Below are 22,754 nucleotides of genomic sequence, written 5' to 3'. Positions count from 1 at the left end.
AAAAGTGAAAAAAATTTTTGGTCTTTCAGCGCTGCTACTTTCACAGTGAACTCTCTATAAGGAACACATACACACCTTAAAGTATTATCACTTGTTTGTTTTACACCCTGTATATCTGCATATTTTAGATTGTATTTTTTATTGCTTAGATTGTTATCTATTATTGTGTGTTATAGTGCGACATTAATTAGTATCCTTCATTTACTAAAAAAATAGTATCGTAGACTGTACAAATCGAGACACTATCTTCTCCCCGAGTTTGTATGAACCTTTACACTCGTACAAGTACTAAGTACAGTAGGAACGGAGTGCTCTGAAGTTATTGAACTTTGAGTGTGTAAATAATACGTGCTTTCAACATGTTAGAAACCTTTGTGCTCTTAGCTCCAAGTATTATGTTGTTTTACTGTGAATTATGTAGCAAATGTTTCAACAGATTCTAAGATTTAAGTGTAGTCTTAGTCTTTGTGAAAGCATTGAAGTAAGTATATTTTCTTTTTTCCTTCAATTTTATATTATCATCATCATGATTATCATCAGCCTGTCATCGACCCCTGCTGAACGAGACCTTTCCAACAAGCGCCAGCCATCTTTAACCCTTAATTAGGCGCATCAAAAAAGTCACACAAGTAGTCGCATGGGGTCTCCACTGACCTCAAATAATAAATGAAAATTAAGTTGAAGAAATGAATAAAACGAAGAATTAATTATGCGAATTGTTAAGAGTGCATTATGATAATTAATCTTAATAATCAAAAACCTTCATTTGCCTCTATACAACTAAAAAAATCCATCAATTACTGCTCAGTCTCAAAATCTCATAAATATCACTATGGTTGATATCGGGATTTAAAAAATCTATTATTCATTTTGATGGTCAAATTTTTTTTGCAGCACCGAAGAAAGTAGGTCCTAAGATAATACCGACTATAAGCTCGCAAAATCTCTTTTATCTTTAGAAACCTTCCAGGCGCCAGCGTATTTCACTGTTTTGATCTATACTGATTGTTGCAGAGCAATTATATAAAAAAATGTTGTCAATAGAATGATATACTCATATATTTATAAATCATCCTAAATATAAGTATATAGTTCGACTATAATATTATAAAATTAACTACTACAATGATGTGAGACACCAAAAATATAGAAATGCCTTAATCTCGCGCGGATCGGACAGGTATGGAGTATCTGTCAGATAAGTTGCGGATAACCTAGCCGGTACATCTGTAAGTGGGGAAACAGGCCTAGCATCTAAAATGTGCATCTTTAATCTTGATGATAATGTTCATCTTCATGATAATGTGTCATTATGAGGGTAGCTATGAGATTATTTTTTTATTCAGTGGCACCAGGCCAGAGGTTTTTTATGCGTTGGGGTGCTAAAGTATGTCTAGCGAGAGGCCGATAGACATCAACGACCGCGGCACCCTCAACACATTCTCGACCTCTACTTATCATTGAAGACCTCAATTAATCCATACTAATATTATAAATGCGAAAGTTTCTCTGTCTGTACGTTATTTCATCTGTGACCTGTCACCTCTTCACGCCCAAAACGCTCAAGCGATTTTGCTGAAATTTGGTGTGGATATGTCGCAGCCAACTGGTTTAAATAGCCGTTCAATCAAACAGCTAGAACTTTGACTGAACAACGCCATTCAATCACACGTCTAGCTTTTTAATCGAATATATTATTTTAATTCGCTCAAAACGTAACGGAGTTACGGGCGTCGTCTAGTACATATATTTATTACTAATTACTAACAAACAAACCGTGTTAAATCGGGTATGTTACCCTATCCTACAGTAGAAGAACAACATTCTGCCAAAATTCGTTTATCACACGGGTACCGTACATTTTTCGGTATACAAAGTATCCTTTCTCGGGACTCAAAGCATCTACGTACCTTTCAGCAAAATCGATTCAGTGATTTAGGCGTGAAGAGGTAACAGACAGACACACTTTCGCATTTATAATATTAGTGTTTATTTTCGAATTTATAAATTGCATAAGACTTTCTGTCTGTCCGTCAGTTCCAGTTAATGCCGTCGCAGAATACCACCTGTGCTATCGCACTTATCATCTTGTTTTTGTAAACAGGATTATGCAAAATATTATAATACCAGAGGGCCTAGACAAGTGGCAAGCGATTATCGTAAACGCTAACCCTACAAAATGTATGCGATTTGACATAAGTCATCGCTTCGCTAGCGAATACGAGTACTAATGTCAAATCACACACATTTTGTAGCGTTAGCGTTTACGATAATCGCTTGCCACTTGGCTAGCCCCGCAGAGGCTCTAACGCCACTTACAATAATGGCACTACTGGCTAGTGCCATTTTAAGTATCTTATAACATAATTTTATAATGCAGTAATAAGCTTTTTATTTTCGAACATGTTATAAAGAGTAAAAACCTCCTGTCGTAATAGCTTCATGAAGAGAACTTACACCTTTTATTTCTATACCTAATATTTTCTCAAAAGGCTATGTTTCGTATTAAAATCTCTATTAATTTCACTGTACTATTACTACACTAGGCAGACAGACAGAGTATCTAAACAGTAGTGTTTAGATACTCTGTCTGTCTGCCTGTTTTAATAATATTCAAAAGAATTTGTGTTCAAGTTGTTTTTGTATTTTTAAGTTGGATTATTACAACTCTATTAATACGACGAAAAAAGTTGCTAGTTGATTATTATTAATCTTGATCATGTTCATTTGTTACTTTTTTTAATATATTCTTTTTTGTACATAAACATAAAATAATGCAAGGTTAGAAATTCAGTAAATAGGCAGCCTTATTGCGTTTTGTTTTCCTTTTTGTCATAGTTTTAATGTTTTTACGATTTAAGTTTGAACTTTTTTTTAATTAAGTTTTTAAGTTCCTATAAACTATTGTATTAGGTTGTCCTGTAAATATTATGTGTATTCAATAAATAAATAAATGTTTGGACAAGATATTTCTAAGCAGACTTTCAGGTACCTCCTTAATAACTATTACGTTCATAGAATTTCATAAAAAATAACTTGGTCGTAAACAACGTCGCTATTACTGGACTTTACGACGTCATACGCCAACATGTCAACACTTTTAATTAAAATACATCGTGTTATATCTTATGTTATAATAAGGAACGAAAGACGGACAGGCGGATAATCTTAAAATCTCCGTAATGTCAGTGATAAATCGGATAATAATTATTATTGTAATTTACACGTTGCCCGCAAAATTTAATAAGTGTTTTATTTTGTTAATGAAGCGATTTTTAAATGTCCTTTTCCGGGAATAAAGCTGTTTACAATAATATGAAGCTTTTCAGTAACAATTACATCAGATTGTTATAAGTAGTTTTTCGCATAGGTCTATAATATAAACAAAAATTAAGAGCTCACCTGACTCTAAAAATCAAACATCGTCCTTCTCTCTTCACACTCACGCCCGTCTTTCATATGCCAGGTGAAAAAGGACGGCGAAGATCCAAGCAAAAATGTGTCTAAAACAAGGTTTTTTGTAAAAATTTGCATTTTTTAAGTAATCGTGTTTTCGTCTTGAGCATTTAATCTTTATGAACTGAAGTTACTTGTGTCAAAAAAACAGTTTTCTAGACCTTACAGCTTTTGAGATCTAGGTTAAAGTATGTAGTCAAGTTAGGGTCATATGCGCTCTTAAATACTGATTTCACTACACAGCTCAAAGTAGGTAGATCAGACTGTATAATATGTAGGTATAATCTATACATCTGTACATCTTACATCTATACATCTATACATATAAATAAAATTGGAGTGTCTGTTTGTAATATTGAAAGAACCGTTTTTTACTGCATGCATATGAATCTATATAAGTACGCTACATACGCCAAAACAACATTTTTTACAATTTTTTTTTATTTTCTGTCTGTCTGTCTGTCTGTTTGTTCCGGCTAATCTCTGAAACGGCTGGAGCTATTTTGCCGGGACTTTTTTGGTAGATAGCTGATGTAGTAAGGTGTAACTTAGGCTACTTTTTAACCGACTTCCAAAAAGGAGCAGGTTATATTTTACTTGTTTCATATTTGTTAGCGGACTATCCATCTTTGTTATTATACTATGTTGACGCGGAAGAAGTGGCGGGCAACAGCTAGTATAGACTATAAATTAAAGCGTATCAATACCTATACCACAGCAGTTATTATATTATAGTTAGTATTCTATGAAAAAGGGTTTTTAATACCGTACGTATCATTCCTTTTTAGTGGATTGAATAAGATCCAATACATTTCAGTAATCCAGATAAAAGCAGAGGTGAAAGGGACTCAATTATCTATTTAATCAAAGTGGAAAAAGGATTAGGGTTTTATAGACGGTAGGTTATACGGTCCAGCACTGCCAGGAGCCAGATTAAATTCTTAATGTCCGCTTTTAATTTAGCTTCATGGTAAGTTTAAGCCTAGTATTCTATTCTAACTTTTATGTTATAAAATATATTTTAAATCAAGATCACACATTTTGACAGTAGTTTATCTGTTCAACGCCGTTGTTAATTGGCTAATATTTTGATGTTAGCTACTAAAAAGCGCTAGTTTTATTGTTTTAATTATTTTATTGCTACGAAAAGATTCTAAAGGTACGCTTATACGGGCAACTAAAATTGCTCAATTCCAGTGAATTCGCATTAAATATGACGTCACTACTACATCAATCAATTTGCGGCAACAAGCAGCAACAAGCAGCAATATTGCGCAATACAATTGTCTGAAATTTCCAAGCCCATCGGATATACGCCAATTGGTATCTGCGACATTGAGTGATATGAAATATCTAGAGCAATTAGAAACAATATCGCCGAAATAATTGCCGAAATTTATTGAAATTGCTCCATATTGCTCCACTGATTGATCCAGATCGGTCCATTGTTGTGTAAGCGCATCTTAACAGTACATATGCAAAGCTGTTAATACTAACAACTTTGCTTAATATGTACCATCAAGGAATTCATATGCAGTTGAAGGGCCAACGTCATGTGGTCGGATTATGTCAATGGTTTTGATCTGTCGGCTGGGTTTGACATAACTCGACCAAACTACGTTCTTCATACGAACGTACGTACTTCTTTGATAGTACATATTTTTGGTAGGTACGTTTTGTAACTTCTTTTAAATCTAATGTAGCTTAATTTTAACTCATTTATACACATACCGTATCCAAAAGCACATATCGATCTCATGGCAGAGATTGTAGTCAACAAACTATTACGATAGTGTATCGCTAGATAACGTTTGTACAGCTTTCATCGGGCGTGGGTTCTTATGACATCGTTTTTAGCACGTTTACACAGCCAGAAGCTAACAAGGTGTAACTACGTTTTAATGTGTTTCTAAATACTTTTCGAACACTGTCGGCCGAAATGCAATAGTTAGTTTTAATACTCAATAATAAAAAAAAATACGGCTAAGTGCGAGATTGACTCGCGCATGAAGAGTTCCGTTCCGTTATAAAGCAATAATACTCGTAGCCCAAAAAATGTGTTTTTACATGGGAGTCTGATAGATTTTATTATTAATTATTAAAGTACTAATACAATTAAGTATTTTGTGAACATTTTAAGGGACTACGTGTAACCAAATATTGTCTATCGATATCTAAGAAGGCCATGAAAAGGATACGGATCTGAAAAAAATATTTACTTTAACCCAGGGGTTCCCAATCTTTTTCATACGTACCTACAATATACAAACATACATACACTTGAAATTTGGTACTTAAGAAGAAGCTGATATAGACTAACATATTATACGAAAGCTTCTGGAAATATTACATACATAGGTCGAATTGATAATCCTTTTTTGAAGTCGGCTAAAAATAAAAAGGGACCACTATAATAATATAGTCTTTACAATATTTAAGTTAAGAAGATGTTCTTACAAACTAATAAATACATTTTTCGAACTTTTGAGAGATTGAGTTTATTGTCGGGCACTAGTGCTATGTTTTAAAAGTTTGTGATGTGAGCAGACCAAAAATTTAATTGGCAGTTAATTATTTATTATGAGTTTTGTGCACTTAAGTAAACGAAAAACACACATTCGTGCAATGCACGTAGAATAATTCAGTGAACAAGTTGCGTTAAATGCCATAAGTCTGTTGGACGGCGGCAGACGGCCTGACTCACTCGAACTTTTCCTTTGTTGACGATTACCTTTTATCGTACAACTTTCTGAGACTAATAATATTGGTGCAAAGGTTTTCGATTAAAAGATTTTTTTAATCGATGAGAAAGGACTGAATAATGTAAAAAAACGTTAAAAAAACTTACTGATAGATGTGTAAATAATAATTGGTCGCTGTTAAGCATAATTGTGTTATGTGTATTAACCCGCAAAGAAATTCCGTGTTAAGTTATGAATGCAGTGTTTGTATTCATGAATGATTTAAGATTAATGATTTAATGAATGATTTAAGAACAAGACTGCATTCAGTGCATTTATAACTCAATAAGTATTTTTTGTGGATGATACACAAATGCTTAACAGCGTTTAATTAGCAATCATTATTTATTAGTGGTCCGTAAAATTAATAAATAAAAACCGGCTAAGTGCGTGTCGGGCCACACTCAACATAGAGTTCCGTAGTACCGCTAATTTTTGATAATTCTTGTATGGTCAATGAATTTACATTTATAACGTGTTTTACACTACTAACAACATCATCTCAGTTACGCTCAAAGGAATTTGAACGAAAAGTTCCTTTATACTTCGCCAAATAAAACTAAAAATCAATTCAACTAAAAAATACATTTTTTTAGTTGATCGACTCTAACTTAAAAACTTATGAAGTCTTCTTAGCCGTGATACTTAGTTTTCTTTTTAAATTCAGCATATTTCCAACACCCGTGAGTTTTTTCACATTTCAGTTTAGCTGGTAGAAGACGACACTTAACGATTTTTTCCACTTTAAAACTTAATATTTCACAAACGGATCCCTAAATTGGAAAATGATCTACAAATACTCATAATTTAAAAAAAAAACAATCCAACGACACCCCACAAGATGGAGTAGACGCGAAAAAAAATCATCCCCGCTTGATGTGTAGGAAAGGTAGACTGTACCATAAAAAAAATTTTTTTTTGAGATTTCATGAACCATTTTGTCGGCATTATAAATATGTTCATTCATGCCAAATTATAGCTTTGTAGGTCCTATAGTCTCTCAGCAAAACCGCGGTCAGACAGTCGGACGAACGGACAGATGGATGGACGGACAGACCGAAACTATAAGGGGTCCTTGTTGACTACGAAACCCTAAGAATGTTCTATTTTTGAATTTGAAACGAATGTATTCGGGATTATTATTATTTTTGTAACTGTGGACCTACCACCGGATCGGGAACTATGCGAGGGCTTAAAATTGTGCTGCTTATAAAATAAATAAATCGTGGAATAAATAATAATATTTAATTAAATTTATAAAATTTAACTAATTTTGGTCTTTTTGAATTAAAAAGAATTTCGAATTAGTTATTATAAGGAAAATATGAATACTATACAAATGTATAATAATGATTGCTAGATGTTTCCCACAACTACGATGTAGCGAAATTTGCTTATCGATAGACGTTTTCCGAACCAACCTATCATATAAATCCGGCATAAACTTATTAATATCTAAAAATGGAAATCGACATTTTTTTTTATCATCGGTTCATCGGCTTAAGCATGATGAGATAACAGACAGACAGTCAAACAACGCTTTAATAAATACTTATAAATTATAATATAATATTACAGCATCGTGTACACTCTGCCAGTGTCAAGAAAGAGTAGTACGTAATCACGCTTAAAAGGTGTTTTTTTCTCTTTGTATTTCCACAGAGAACGCTTTAAATACATTTGAAATATTTATCACCTTGTAGATTTTTATCTCGATTTAATTAGGTTTTCATATTTTTTATGAGATTTCAAAATTGTGTATAGCGTCTACACTTTTTTGACAAGCTATATAATATGTAACATAGTTTTTAGGGTTCCGTACCCAAAGGGTAGGGTCTGTCTGTCGACTGTCCGTCTATCCGTCTCCAGGCTGTATCCCAAAAACGGCCATTATAGCTAGACTTCTAAATTTTCACAGAATATGTTTATCTGTTGCCGCCTCATAACAAAAAATACTAAAAACGGCTCCCATACAACAAACGTGATTTTTTTGCTATTTTTTGCGCGATATCAATAATGGCTATAGCTAGGCACTTGAAATTTTTACAATATTTACAATATTTGTACTTTAATATGTGATTAATAATAACATTAAAATAAAATAAATAAATAAAGGGGGCTCCCATACAAAAATCACAATTTTCGGCGAGTCCGACTCGCACTTGGCCGATTTTTATTAATACTTTTAATACAGTCACGATATACGCGGGGCGCTCCAGTGTGATATCGCACGCTGTCGCCGGCGGGCGCGAGAGCGGGGACTTGGATATACCGCGAGTGATTGTGTTGTTACAGTAATATGTTCAATAGAAGGAGGAAACATGGATTACCTCTACCTGGCTTGTAAAGGTAGGATAAGGATGATTGTTTAAATTTAAATAAAATGTGTAGTTAAAAGAACATTATTTAAAGTTCAAGCAATTGCAATTGACTAGCATTTTTTTCATTTAAAAAGTTTTATACTTACTCGGAAAGGCTTATTTAATTTATTAAACTTACTGAGAACTTCTTCAATAAGGAAAATTCAATATTTAAAGTCACATTATTTTTATTTCATTTGCATTTAAACTATATTTTGTCTATTTTATTCTGGTTTGTTTAATGTTTTTCCTTATGATATTATGATATTAAAAGTATTTATTATACGTTATTACAATTCTGACTTTGAACTCTTGGTAATACATACTAAAGTAGTAACCACTGAGACTGTAGGCTCTGAATATACTTTTTACCAATTGCTTCTTTGCAAAAACTAGTTTAACACGCGGCAGGAACCGTAAAATTTTCCGTAAAAAAAAACTATACTTTGTCCATACCCAAATATTTTATTTACCAAATCCATACTTCCATACAAATATTAAAAATGCGAAAGTGTGTCTGTCTGTCTTTTCGTCTGTCTGTCTGTCAGTCTGTCTGTCTGTTACCTCTTCACGCTCAAATCGTTGAACCGATTTTGCTGAAAGGCATGGGGATACTTTGAGTCCCGGTAAAGGACATAGGATAGTTTTTATCTTGGAAAAATGTACGGTTCCCGAGCGATAAACGAATTTTTGCGCAACGGAGTTGCGGGCGTCATCTAGTATTATCTAAATCGGCTCAGCGGTTTAATGTGCCTACCACACGAGCATGCCAATGCCATGCCAAACACACAGTTTTGCTGGCGCATGCTTCTCTCATGAAAAGCCGGAAGACTGACTTATCTACCAAACGGCACAGCTGTTATGCATGCGCAAGCCACATTATTGCCAAGATCGGCGGCGTATAAACAACTCGGCTTCCGAACACTGAACGTCCAACCATACCCGCAGACAAGTTTGTACACGAAGGCTTGCATGCCAGAATTTAAAGCAAGTTTAATAAAAACCGTCAAGCCAAACTTTGGTGCTTGCGCATACTACCTTTTTATCAATACACGCACAATGTCCAGTGTACAAGCCGGCATGCGCAAGCATAACTGTGATCAAGCATGCACGTGTGGTAGGCGCCTAAGCCTAAAGAGGAAACAATAGACACAGTTTTCGTATAGACCGAAATAATTATTATTGTGACCGAAGTAAAATTTATTGAACCGGAGTATAATTAATAATGCATATCCGTACTAAAATTTTAAATGCGAAAGTGTGTCTGTCTGTCTTTTACCTCAAACCGCTGAATATTGAACCGATTTTGCTGAAATTTGGTATAAAGATGCTTAGTCCCGATAAAGGACATAGTATACATTTTATCACGGTTCCCGCCCGGAACTAGTATCTATAAATTGCATTTACCTGTTTGTATGTTGTGTAAATCAATGAGTAATATGTTCACTAGTTTTTACACATGCGTTGAGCTAATCTTACGAAGTTCTGTATACAGCATATTGTAACTACTTACAATATTATGCTGTATACAGAACTTCTCTAACTACTAGTAGTATAAAACAAAACTACAGTTTTATGCTAGTGTGCTAAAGTGATTTATGTGAAAGTTTGAGTTTTTAATACCTTCATTCAAACGTTAAAAATTATTGTTTTTTCACACATACATAGAAAATTTTTAACCGATTTAAAAAAAGGAGGGAGATAGATAGATAGATTCTTTATTGCTCACATTAACTAAATAATACAATAATGTTACTAAAACTAAACATAACAAAAAACATAAATGTGGGCAAGGGCGGCCTTATCGCTATGAGCGATCTCTTCCAGGCAACCCTACGAGAGAGGAAAATTTAAACTAAAAGTAGTAGGTATGCGGGGTAAAGAATACGTCAGCTAAATTAATAAAAAATAAATAATAATAAAATAAAAAAGACAAGAATATTAAATAAATAAAGTTTACAATTGGATATCAAACTGAGCAAAAACACTATAAGTAATGTAATGATTGTTAAAATAAATATATTTTATAGACTTACATTCTACTTGTAATATTACATACTTATTATATAATATTCTAAATAAATAAAGACATTTATACCCATTATAAAATTAAACAAACAGTTAATATCAGCAATTACTAGCAAGAGACCTTACTCCTCAGATGGATATGTAGCTTTGATTTAAAAGAAGTTAGTGACTGCGACTCGCGAATCTCTAGTGGCAGATCATTCCACAAGTAAGTGGCCTTCACGGCGAAAGAATCCGCAAAATATCCCGACTTTGTAAAAGGTGCTAATAGTTTATTATTATGAACAGATCGTAACACACGCTTATGGTCTGCACTACGATACTGAAAGCGATCCTTAAGGTAGGGGGGAGAGCGGGGATCATTAAGGATATTATATAATAGGACCAGGACATGCTCCTCCCGGCGGAGTCTGATGGGCAGCCACCCGAGTTTCTGGCGAAATTCAGTGACGTGGTCGAACTTGCGCAGTCCATATACGAATCTGATGCAGATGTTTTGTAATCTTTCGAGTTTATTGAGTTGTGCTTCGTTGAGATCTATTAAACAAACATCTGCATAGTCGAGGATAGGTAGAAGTAAAATCTGCGCAAGTTCGATTTTAGTCTTTACAGGGAGTAAATTTTTCAAGCGATTTAGTGAGCCCACCGCCGCAAAAAAAGGTTTCAGAAATGTGATGTGACCATTTTAAAGTGGAGTCGAAGTATACACCCAAGTTTTTTGCCACATTACTACAAGGTAAGGCTACATTGTTAAAGGTAATACTAGGCAGAGTATCATAATTAGGCCGGTTTATTTGTTTCGAACTACCAATAACAATAATTTGAGTCTTTTTGGGGTTGACTATCAGACCATGGCCCTGGCTCCAACGAAGTATAATTGCAAGATTCATATTGATAGCTGCAATTGCAGACTTCAAATCATTTGCAGGTGCATGGGTGTAGATTTGAAGATCGTCTGCATAGAGGTGGAAGAGGCAGGTGAGGAGCGGAGTGAGGAAATTAATAAAAAGGGAGAAAAGGAGAGGGGATAGGACACCACCCTGAGGAACGCCAGCTGCAATATCACAGTAACCAGATATTCGATCATTAATTCGTATACATTGCTGCCTACCAACAAGATAGCTACGAAACCACTCCATCACAGGATCCGAGAATTGAAGCGCACCTAGCATAGCAATGAGGATGTCGTAGTCCACGGTATTAAAAGCATTACTGAAATCTAGCAATGCTAGAACAGTAAGTTGCTGGTTAGACATGGCAAAGCGTATGTCATCAGTCACCTTGGTTAAAGCAGTCACAGTACTATGTCCCGGACGAAAACCAGATTGGAAAGGACTAAGCAAACCATTGTAATTTATGAAAGAATTTAATTGCTGGTAAACAAGGCGCTCGAGTACCTTCGATAGGAACGGGAGAATGGAAATGGGTCGGAAGTCAGAGGGTAAGGTTGGACATTTGATTTTGGGAATAGGAATAACTGCAGCTTTGCGCCAGCAACTGGGAAATGTGCTGGAACTAAGGGAGAAATTAAAAATATGACAGAGTACGGGGAGTGCAACGGGTAAACTGAGAATGATCATTTTTCGGCTTATGCCATCAACGCCCTCGGCGTTCGATTTAATGCTTGCTATGGATTTCTCAACTTCCTGGATGGTAACGGGCTTAAAAGCGAAAGGAGAAAGCGGAGGGTCAGGTGAAGGAGAATGTAAAATATCATTTAGGGACTGCTGTTTGACGGAGGCCGGAATAGGACAGGTAGAAGTGAGGTGACGATTCAGGCCATCAAGGTCAAGGTTCGGCGAGGGAGAGGACTTTGCTTTTCCGATACCCAGGGAGTTGAGAAATGACCATACTTTCGCTGGATCGCCGTTACTAACCGATGAGTGAATATGGCGACGCTGTGCATCCCTGCACAGGCGGCTGCATCTATTACGGAGCTGTTTGTATTTGTCACGATTTTGATCAGTAGGGTTATTTTTAAATTTAGCTTTGGCAGCATTTCTTTTGGCCATAATGCCCTTAATCTCATCTGACAGCCACGGTGCAGGAAGGTGTTTTAATTTCACAGGACGTAGAGGAGCATGTAAATCAAAAACCTGCATTAAGAGAGAGTTGAAGCCATGAGAGTTGAAGGGAGGTGTGATCGCGGATAATTTTGCCGTTTGTGAACCGATTTTGATGATGTTTTTTTATTGGTAAGAGGATACTTTACAGGTATGATAAGGAAATGACTATTATGTCTACCTACTACCCTTATTATGTCAGCCCATGTCACTCGACTTCCATCTCAACCAATTAAGCGGCCTTAGCATGAAGGTTCAACAAACAGACGGTCTAGTATGGGTACGTTTTATTTAACAAGACCTTCCAATTTCAGCAACACCAATTTGCCGTAAATCGTGACACAACATGTCATGTCTCATGTGTAGTGGTTGTACCACAATAGACTGTATAACAGACCAGTAGGCCGACTTCAAACAAACTAACAAATCGGCGCGAGTACCACTGTAGGCATGCTTTGAACGGCTGAGCAAAGCAGTCAGTAGATAGGACATACCACGTCAAATGTATTAAATAAAAAACACTTTTAAATCGGTCTGCTGGTTCGTTTTTCTCTATTGTGGTTGTACGGTATACCGTGTAAAGCCTTAGTGTAAAACAAGCTTTTGCCCGCGGCTTCGCTCGCGTTAAGATGTATTATTATATAAAAACTTTCATCCCCTATTTTAACCCCTTGGGGTTAGAATTTATCAAAATCCTTTCTTAGCGTACGCCTTCGTTATAACATCTACCTGCATGCAAAATTTCAGCCCGATCCGTCCAGTGGTTTGGGCTGTGCGTTGATAGATTACCATGTCAGTCAGACACCTTTGAGTTTTATATATATAGATATATCACTCAGTCATACTTATTGGTGTCTTTAAAAAGTCAACACAAGTTTTACGTGCGAGTGCGATGCGATTATTTGGCCACAATACGCGCTACTTCGCCAGCAGCATAAACGTAGACTACTGTATATTTTTATTATGGTACAGCTTTCCAAGTGTGTCCACTTACTGTTCACACCTTTTGCTTTCCAGAAGCTTGTGTCATATTTTATAGGACAAAATAATTTATAACTGTAATGTCAAAATGCACAGTGTTGTTTTCAATAAAGTGCGTAAAGTTAGTTCCAAAATGTAAATATGTTACACGAACAAACAAACAGGAAAATTCTACCATTACTGTAAATATTGATGTCACGTTGTATTTCATTCATAAACCCAGAATTAATTATATAAATAAAAGGTCTCGAAGATATTAATAACTAATTATAACTTCCATGGGCGTAGCCAGGATTCTATATGGGGGGCGGGGCAGATTAAGAAAATCCTAGACTTCGAATTCGTGATTTTAAAAATAATATGAGTATCTCACAAGCTCACAACACAATAGTATTGAAGGTGAGGTAAAAATTAAAAACAAAATATTATGAGAGAGCGAACTGGGAAAATGCGAATGCCTCCCCTCTCACCCCGCAACTCTCTCCGCTGCACGTTTAGGTATGAAACTCGTGAGCATTAGCGACCGATCGCTCTTGTAGAGGGGGGCAGTCGCCCCTCCCCCCCCCCCTGCCCGTGATGTGACAGCATCAACTACATACCTTTCATATTACTTGCGAATTTCTTACGCCAGTTCATTGCGAGTTTCTTACGCCGCGTCGGTTCTTTGCGAAATTCCTATGCCGGTTCGTTGTATGGTTTTTACGCCGGTTTTTTGAAAGTTTCTTAGGCAGGTTCTTGATGAGTTTCTGCCGGTTTTTTGTAAGTATTTATGCCAGTTCCTTACAAGTTTCTTACGCCGGTTTTTGTAAGGTTTTGATGCCGGTTCTGTACAAGTTTCTTAGGCCGGTTCTTTGTAAGTTTTTAACGCCGGTTCTTTGCGAGTTTTTTACGCCGGTTATTTGTAAATTATTTACGATGGTTTACGAGTTTTCCGGCTCTTAACTGGTTAATTACATTGCAGTGTGAACTAAATGTACACCTACTGTAAACTGGTTTTAAAGTAAACATCGTCAACTCCTCAACACATCTCCGCCCGGCAACAGAGCGGCGTCAGTCAGCTCAGGGCAGTTATTAGTTTTATTGTTATGGCATTAGTTCACTGCCCCATATATTACTGTCATAACTTATGTCCCATCTCACCGGTCATAGGCGTAGGTGAAAACTTTACCAATACAATGTTTTCATCTATTTTGATCTAGATAAAAACAAAACAAATGAATCTTCCCAAAGTTCATGTGACCTTGATTTTTTAGGCGTGGTTATTTCTTCCTAATAAAATTGGTAGGTTCATCCAAACTTAGCTTAAGCTAAGAGTAAATAGCATCCTTGTCTAATTTCACTATCACTCTCCATCCATCTTTTCGCGCAAATGTCAAATACTGTACAATTCATATAAATTAAAATTTTGAATTATTAAACTGCACTGGATTCTAGATATTTGAATTCCAAGAAATATACATTAATTTTTATTGTAAAAATATATTTTGTCCAGACAAAAATACTAACGTAAGCAAATTCTTATTATATTTTATTACATTTTATTACATTTTATTCAAAGGATAATGTATTCGCGTACAATTATATTCCGTCAAAAATATTTCAATTAAATATAATAAGGTATATTTTATCTCTTTTTAGGGTACCATACTCAAAGGGTCAAAACTACGTAAAACGTAGGTATTTGCTCTCTGTCCAGATGATCATCGCGTCGGTCCGTCTGTCACCAGGCTTTAACTCAAGAACTGCGACAGCTAGACAGTTGAAAACTTAACGCAAAACTATTGTGCAACAAACACTAAAAACAAAATGAAATAAATATGTAAGCCAATACAAAAACGCTATCATTTATCTCTTATAATTTTTACTCGATATCAAAATATGTTCTAGTCTACGGAACCCTTCATGTGCGAATCAGACTCGCACTTGGCCAATTTCTAACTCTCTGGCAAAAAAAACGAAGAGATTATAATGATTGTTCGTAGCGACAAATAACCTGTCGTATCGCTACAGCGTAGCGGTCTACGGCGTAGTGGTCTACGGCGTAGTGGTCTACGGCGTAGTGGTCTACGGCGTAGCGGCCTACGGCGTAGCGACCTCACTACCTGAGTCAACTTCCACGTCACTTCGGACGTTGTCCGGCTGTTAGCTTGCACGATGATGGAATTGTAGTGACAGGTTATTACTAAAGCCACTGGGCACTGACCAGTGACCGTATGGCGTTGTTTTACAATAAAATAAAAATAATAAAGATCTTTTTGTTTCAAGGGAATAGTACGGGAGCCCTAAAACACCTTTTTTTATTACTATCAAGCAAATTTTTGGGAGTAGTTTCATTTTGATAAGACGAGCAACATTTTTATTTGCGAAAAATCTCGAAAGTGGTAGCTAACAGAGATAGAAAGAATTTCATACTCTGAATTGATGATCCTAAAATATGGACTGTTTTATTTGTAGGACAACGTTACTCTTAATTTAGTTATATAAAGTTAAAGGTTTCTAGTTAGTAACCTACCAATATACAAAAAATCTGCTGGTTAGGGTTCCGCTTTAGGGTACCGTAGTCAGCCAAGTTTTGTTGGGATTTAAAGTAGCTCCATATCAAACAGCAAAATCGCAGCGCTGAAAGTGCTCGCCTCGCCGCTGCCATTCCGGTGTAGCGCGGCCCTTTATTAATCAAAATACCCAAAAACAGCTGTGCAATGTGCACATAATCTATACTAATATTATAAATGCGAAAGTATCTCTGTCTGTCTGTCTGTCAGTCTCGCTTTAACGCCAAACGCCAAAACTACCGAACCAATTGTAATGAAATTTTGTATACAGATAGTCTAAAGCCTGAGAAAGGACATAGGCTACTTTTTTTTACTGAAAAAAAGGGTTATCAGGGGGTGAAAATGCGAATTTGTTCAAATTAAGTTAGTTCCAAAAAATCATAATAGATGGCACCGTGCGTCTTCTACATCACGCTGACGCTTGCTCAAAAGTCTTTCTATAAGAGGTGGTATCATCTTACATTTAAGTTTAGATTTTTTTCGATTGTTATATCTATTCTACGGTTTATTCTACGGTTACGGTTACGGTTACAGCTATTTAATAAAATAACTCAGTACTTTATCTGTGTAGTGACGTAACCTTAAACCTATCAATGATAAATAGTTTATGGGTAAAGTTGTGTAATTGGGGGGCTAAATAAGCTTTAAAATTTGGCATAAAATAAAAAGTTTAATATAAAAAAAGAAATACTTATTGTGTGCACACTACACAGCTGTATTGATTTAAGGGGTACCAGGGTTTTTTTTAATAAAAGCTTTTGACACTAATTTTGTTGAAATCGCGCTTTATAAACTGAAGTCCACGCGGACGAAGTCGCGGGCAACAGCTATAACTAATAAGTATGATTAGTTCTATGTTACAATGAAGTAAAAAATAAAACGTCATCTGTTGAATCGTATTAGAACTAAAATATTCATTGCATCGATATATTTCTGGGTTTTTTATAATATTATACATAAAATATATTTAAGTAAAAAATAAAACGCCATCTGTTTTCATATATTAGAATTAAAATGTTGATTGCATTGATATATTTTCTGGATGGAATATAGGCCGACACGGTACACTTGAACTCCTTTATTTTAGAGCGCCTTCTGTTGTCAACTTGTCACATATATTAGAAATGCAGTAGGAGTTCTTAAGATAGATTGATTATTATTATACCAAGTGATAATATTATTAAACATAATATTCTAACGTATTAAAAACTATAAACAAAAACATAATAACTAATAAATATGATTAGTTCTATGTTACAATGAAGTAAAAAATAAAACGCCATCTGTTGAATCGTATTAGAACTAAAATATTCATTGCATCGATATATTTCTGGATTTTTTATAATATTATACATAAAATATATTTAAGATTTTTGAAATTTTATTTTAATACACATCCAAGACCCAGGAAAATTGAAAACTTTTTGTTCCGCCTGCGAGACTCGAACCCAGGACCCCCGGGATGAGCGCTGGCCACGCGCAATGCAAATTCATTTTCATCGATATTTTCATGGAAATAAGATATTTTCCCACATCAAAATGTAGCCTATGTCCTTTCTCAGACTCTAGAATAACTGTGTACAAATGTTCATTGCAATCGGTTCAGTAGTTTTGGCGTGAAAGCGAGACAGACAGACAGACATACAGACAGAGATACTTTCGCATTTATAATATTAGTATGGATTATATATGTATTTTTAAATAAAATTTTAAGTGGGAACATTTTTAAGTAAGATAAGAAGAGTAAATATTTCACTTAATTATTCATTCGTCGCGAGATTCCCACGTAAAATATTAAGTGTTATGAAATTACAACAGACATATAATAATATTTCTTCAGACACAAATTCAAAGCTTACATTAAAAATATTTTAGAATCATCTTCAAATTATTATTTTAAGTGAGTGTTAAATATGTATAAAAAACACTGCAAAATATATTTTTTAAGAAATCTTTTGCTATTTTAGGTACTTAATTAAAGAAAAGTTTGTATTTTAAGTATTTGATTAGCGTGAACTTGGAGTATGCAAAATGAAGTAACTTATGTTCACATGTATGGTACTCGTCCATGAGTAAACAGAACTAACGAGTAGGCTGACCATAAAGTTAATATACCTAGCGGAATAGAGAAACAAAGGCCTGAGCAAGAGAGATGTCACTATCAGTAACACTGCGTGGTAAAAAGAGACGTGTGATACATGACGTCAGCACTCTTTTTTTGACGTCCAGTCGGCACGTGCCGCACGTTGACAATTTAATCTCATAGAATTCATGTTCAATCATGCTTGTGTAAGTGTATACGTACACATATTTTTCACACAGATGAAAACCAATTTCGGTTTCGTTTGACAGCTCGAGATTGTTGCTCTATCCCGCTAGGTATATTAACTTTATGGAGTAAACAGAACTAACGAGTAGGCCGACTCAGAAGAGATCTTGAAAATACGTTTGACGTAGTATGTCATATCGGCCGGGCCGCGTCGTACTAATGCGTTACTCATTATTGAGAAACATGTTGAAAGTGACAGTCGCAACAAACTCGCGTATATTTGCCCGTATGAAGTCGAGGTACCTACTCTTTAGTTCTATCTACTCTGCTGTATGTATCTGAGCCTCTAGCCAAGCCTCTTCTTTTTATTTATCGCCGATCAAAATGTACGTAATTGACATGACATGTCATGAGTCGTACGTCAACTTCATATTATCGAAACTTATGTCGATTCCATACATTTTTGAGCGGCGATTCAATAAAGACGCGATAAACCCTGATGATGATTTTATCGAAACCGATCGTGTAAAACATAGGTAATTGTTAATTAATAAAAGTGGAAAAAGTGCACGAAAAGTGTATATTATTACTGTGATAAAGAAAACGTATAAGCCTCCTGATTATCTGAATGTAAAGGTGTTAGTTACGGGTCACATAAAAACGCCATTAAAATTATCGCCATAATGAACTCGGCATTACAATTGCCTGTTTTATTGCTCATTGTTAGCCGCCTATTGCATTATGATTCGCAGTAACTTTTATGACGTATTTCAATCGGTGATAACCTGGACCTGGGTATGTAAATTTTCATTAAGAAAATTAAAGAAAAGATGCAAGAAATAAATTTGCATATTTGGATTGACTGCTTTATCTTTAGAAATTCCGTAACGATAAAACCTAACAAACCCCTCTCCGACCGGCGAATAGACGTGCGAATTATAATTGCATACGTTGATAAAAAATGCTATTCAATAGCTTTACCGCCGCAGTCCCCGAATGCCACATGTATTTTTTTCTTTAAATTTTGTCCATATGTCTGCCCTGATTTTCACTTAAAGACAAAATAAATATTATTATTTTGACAAAATGGGGTTAAAACTTCGGCCCGGACACTACTTATAGTAGGGCAGGGGAGGGTGCTATTTTTGTAGTCACTCGAGCGTCATGGACACCTAGTAGGTTTTTTACATTAGGTAAAACTGATAAAAAAATAATAAGAGCGTTTTTTATTTTAGCGGTGGGTTCAGAAACTGCAGCCATTTTAAAGTATGTAAAAGAAAATATATCCAGAAAATTGCTTACTAAGGTAATTATAAATATATTTTAGACAACAAGGACTAAATCATTTAGTTTAGTGCAAAATAAAATATTTGCGAAGCTTAGTTGGGAAATTAGGAAGCTTTTTTTTATATTTTAAACAAAATACAGGCTAACCTAACCTTTGAATCGTCAGTGCTTTATATGGAAGCTTCTTTGGGGTATACTAAATATCCCCTATCTTAATCTGACAGATCAGATGACATTTCAATATTTAAAAAAAAATAACCCACCAGTTGAGAAATCTGATTTCTATACCATGATAACTAGACACGTGTCGGGAGCGTATATAAGCTTTATCTGACACGCTCGAGCTTGTCCCGAAATCCCCTCTTCCGCTCCTCAACTATTATTAGTGTTCACAAACAAGAAACCGAACCGAATCTTCTAATCAGTTTGTCACAGGTCACAAACTTGAAACCATATTAAAGCACTACCACCTTAGCGAAACAAATCTTGTACCGGAGCGAAGAAACGTAAAGATAGAAATACGTTAACGGCTAAATCTGTACTCGGATTCTGCTACTTCGATATACAAATCGATTTGACATCGTAACCGTATCGACTACAGAACGCAATCTAATGGGGATCGTAACGCAATCGCCTGGTTTGATAGAATCGTCAGTTAGCAATCGGAGAGTCGTTATACTCACGGCTCGAGGCGGATGTGATACGGTTACGATCCAGAGTCTCTAGCCAAGACGTTTTCTTTATCACATCTTTATAGAATAAGGAATAAAAAGTAAGGAATTGACATTACACGAGTCGAAAGTTCCATGCATTTCAATCATAGAGTTAATATTACCTATCGGTAATAGGTAATATTAACTTTATGATTTCAATAGCTATGTCCACACTGTGCCTTTTTTTGTTCATCAATGGCATGCGTTATAGCGCAGTCAACAGCACACGTGAGGCATGCCTGAGACGCATGCGTTCTGAACGTATCCAAAACTTTCGCCATTTCGCTTTGTTTTTTTTTCTGGAATACGGAATATGGAAGCGCATAGTGTGGACATAGCTAATGGGTGATTCAATAAAGAAGCGATAAAGAAAACGTATTGGCTAGAGGCTCAGTTCCGAATTTAGTTCCTTGTTAGAAAACGGAAGATCAGTCCGTTTTCTATCAAGCTATAGATATTATAACATTCTTATAAAATATCAAACCAACTTCAAATGAATTCTTTCGTCGTTCATTAAAAATGAAAATAAAACTTCGTATTTGAATCGGACTGGATCGAACAAGAAACGAAACTGCATGAATGTTACATTTATATAGGAGAATATGGTTAGTCTGTGCAGACGCGGTAATGTCGTGCACGTAACAAAACAAAGGAAACTTCTGTACTTGCAATTACAGAGCACTCGGTACCTTTACGACCGTGCATGCCTCTTAACTGATCTTTCACGGGGTAACGTTTGTATTAAGTGTGTATAAAGATAGGTAGAGATAGCTATGTCATAAAAATAACACTCTTTCTAAATGTATCTGATCTTGATAGGTACTTTCTCCCTATTTCCCTCTGTCATGGCAACACGCGTTGCATGGACCGTTTTATTTTTGTGCACGTTACAAATCTGGGAATAAACATATACTATTTTTATCTCACTACCGCAAACAGCAATAGCATAAAATGGCGATGCTTTTTTTGAAAGAATAGTGATGGTCGGAGCCTTTTCTGACGCAGGGACCACCTTTGGATCTTGATTCTCGAAAGTTTTTAAATGATATGAAACTTGCTATGTTTTTTTCGCACCTCAGTAACAGAAACATTTTATAGAACTTGCCAGAATATATGATCGTTCCTAACTAATCTAATTTAGGTGAATAGGGAAAAGTAAATCAAATGTATGTACTCGTATTTAATTAATGAATCCTGTACCCGAGTAAAACAGGCCGTAAAGTTGTTTTCGCGCTGGGCTTTATTGCTGTAAATACAAAGGTAATTATTGAAACGAATTGCGAGTATACAGTGTGTAAAACAGAGGTTTCTTAATACACCAAGAGCCCGCGAACTGTTATTTTCTAAAAACTTTTTAGGTAAGTGGTCAAGCTTTATATATTTTTATTCGTCTCTAATCTCCATCCACACCATGTGCTAAAAGTAGCCCAGTAGTCTTTTTCGGTCCTTTCTAAAGACCTAATCAGATCACGCGATAAGGATAATATATTTCCTTACCAGCTGCTAAATTTACTATCACCCTAACTTCACGACTGCTACCAGTATGTTGTGTAGCTCTAACAAACTTCTGACACTTATAAAATTTTTACGGTATTTCACGGAGTCTTGGGCTATATTCTATAATGTCAGGAGTCAGTTTTGCGAATGCGAATTCGAATAATTTATCGCACTTCCTCAATGTCTAATTCAACTTGTATAATCACCATCGCTTCGTTGCTGAGTTGTAACTTGTAACATGACAATGTAGAGCTGCCACAATTACTTATATATGTATGGTGTAGGCCAAGGATAGCGAACCTTTTCGTATTACCGTGCACTTTTTCTAAAGAAATCTTTATAAAGAAGTTATAAACGTGCCATTAAAATTTTTTTTCAAAATTTGCTTAATTTGGTGCTTTTGTGCTAGACGCGTGCTCCAAATTTTACGTCACGTGCCACTGTTCGCCATCCCTGGCGTAGGATATACATTATACATATGCTCGACTCACATATTTTGGGGTACGAAAATAATACTCCTAATCTGAACTCTGATAGAAATTGGCAGGCTTGTTGGGGCGGTTGTTGTCATCATTCGCAACTTTGAGTGGGGAGTTATCTTTCTTATCTAATAAAGAGATTTAGGAGATCCCTGACGGGAATGATAATCAGAGATAATATATTGAATATTTATTGGGCGCAACTAATCGCGCGCACTTACACCCGATGACTGGCCGTACTGCCATATATATATATATATATATATATATATATATATATATATATATATATATATATATATATATATATATATATATATATATATAT

At 35.4% G+C, this 22,754-nt stretch overlaps 1 protein-coding gene across 1 annotated transcript in view; it reads left to right on the top strand.

Moving 5' to 3' along the window:
• Positions 1-8,442: 8,442 nt before the first annotated feature.
• LOC121729741 (adenylyl cyclase 78C-like) overlaps positions 8,443-22,754 on the top strand; it is a 107,544-nt gene continuing 93,232 nt past the window's right edge. Inside the window, exon 1 of the mRNA XM_042118355.1 lies at positions 8,443-8,546. The gene's annotated coding sequence lies outside the window, so the exon portion shown is untranslated. The remainder of the gene's footprint in view (positions 8,547-22,754) is intronic.

Source organism: Aricia agestis, chromosome 8 (assembly GCF_905147365.1).
Source record: "Aricia agestis chromosome 8, ilAriAges1.1, whole genome shotgun sequence".
Classification (NCBI taxonomy): domain Eukaryota; kingdom Metazoa; phylum Arthropoda; class Insecta; order Lepidoptera; family Lycaenidae; genus Aricia; species Aricia agestis.
The sequence above is the reverse complement of the archived record's forward strand: the minus strand, read 5'-3'. Positions and strand labels throughout refer to the sequence as shown.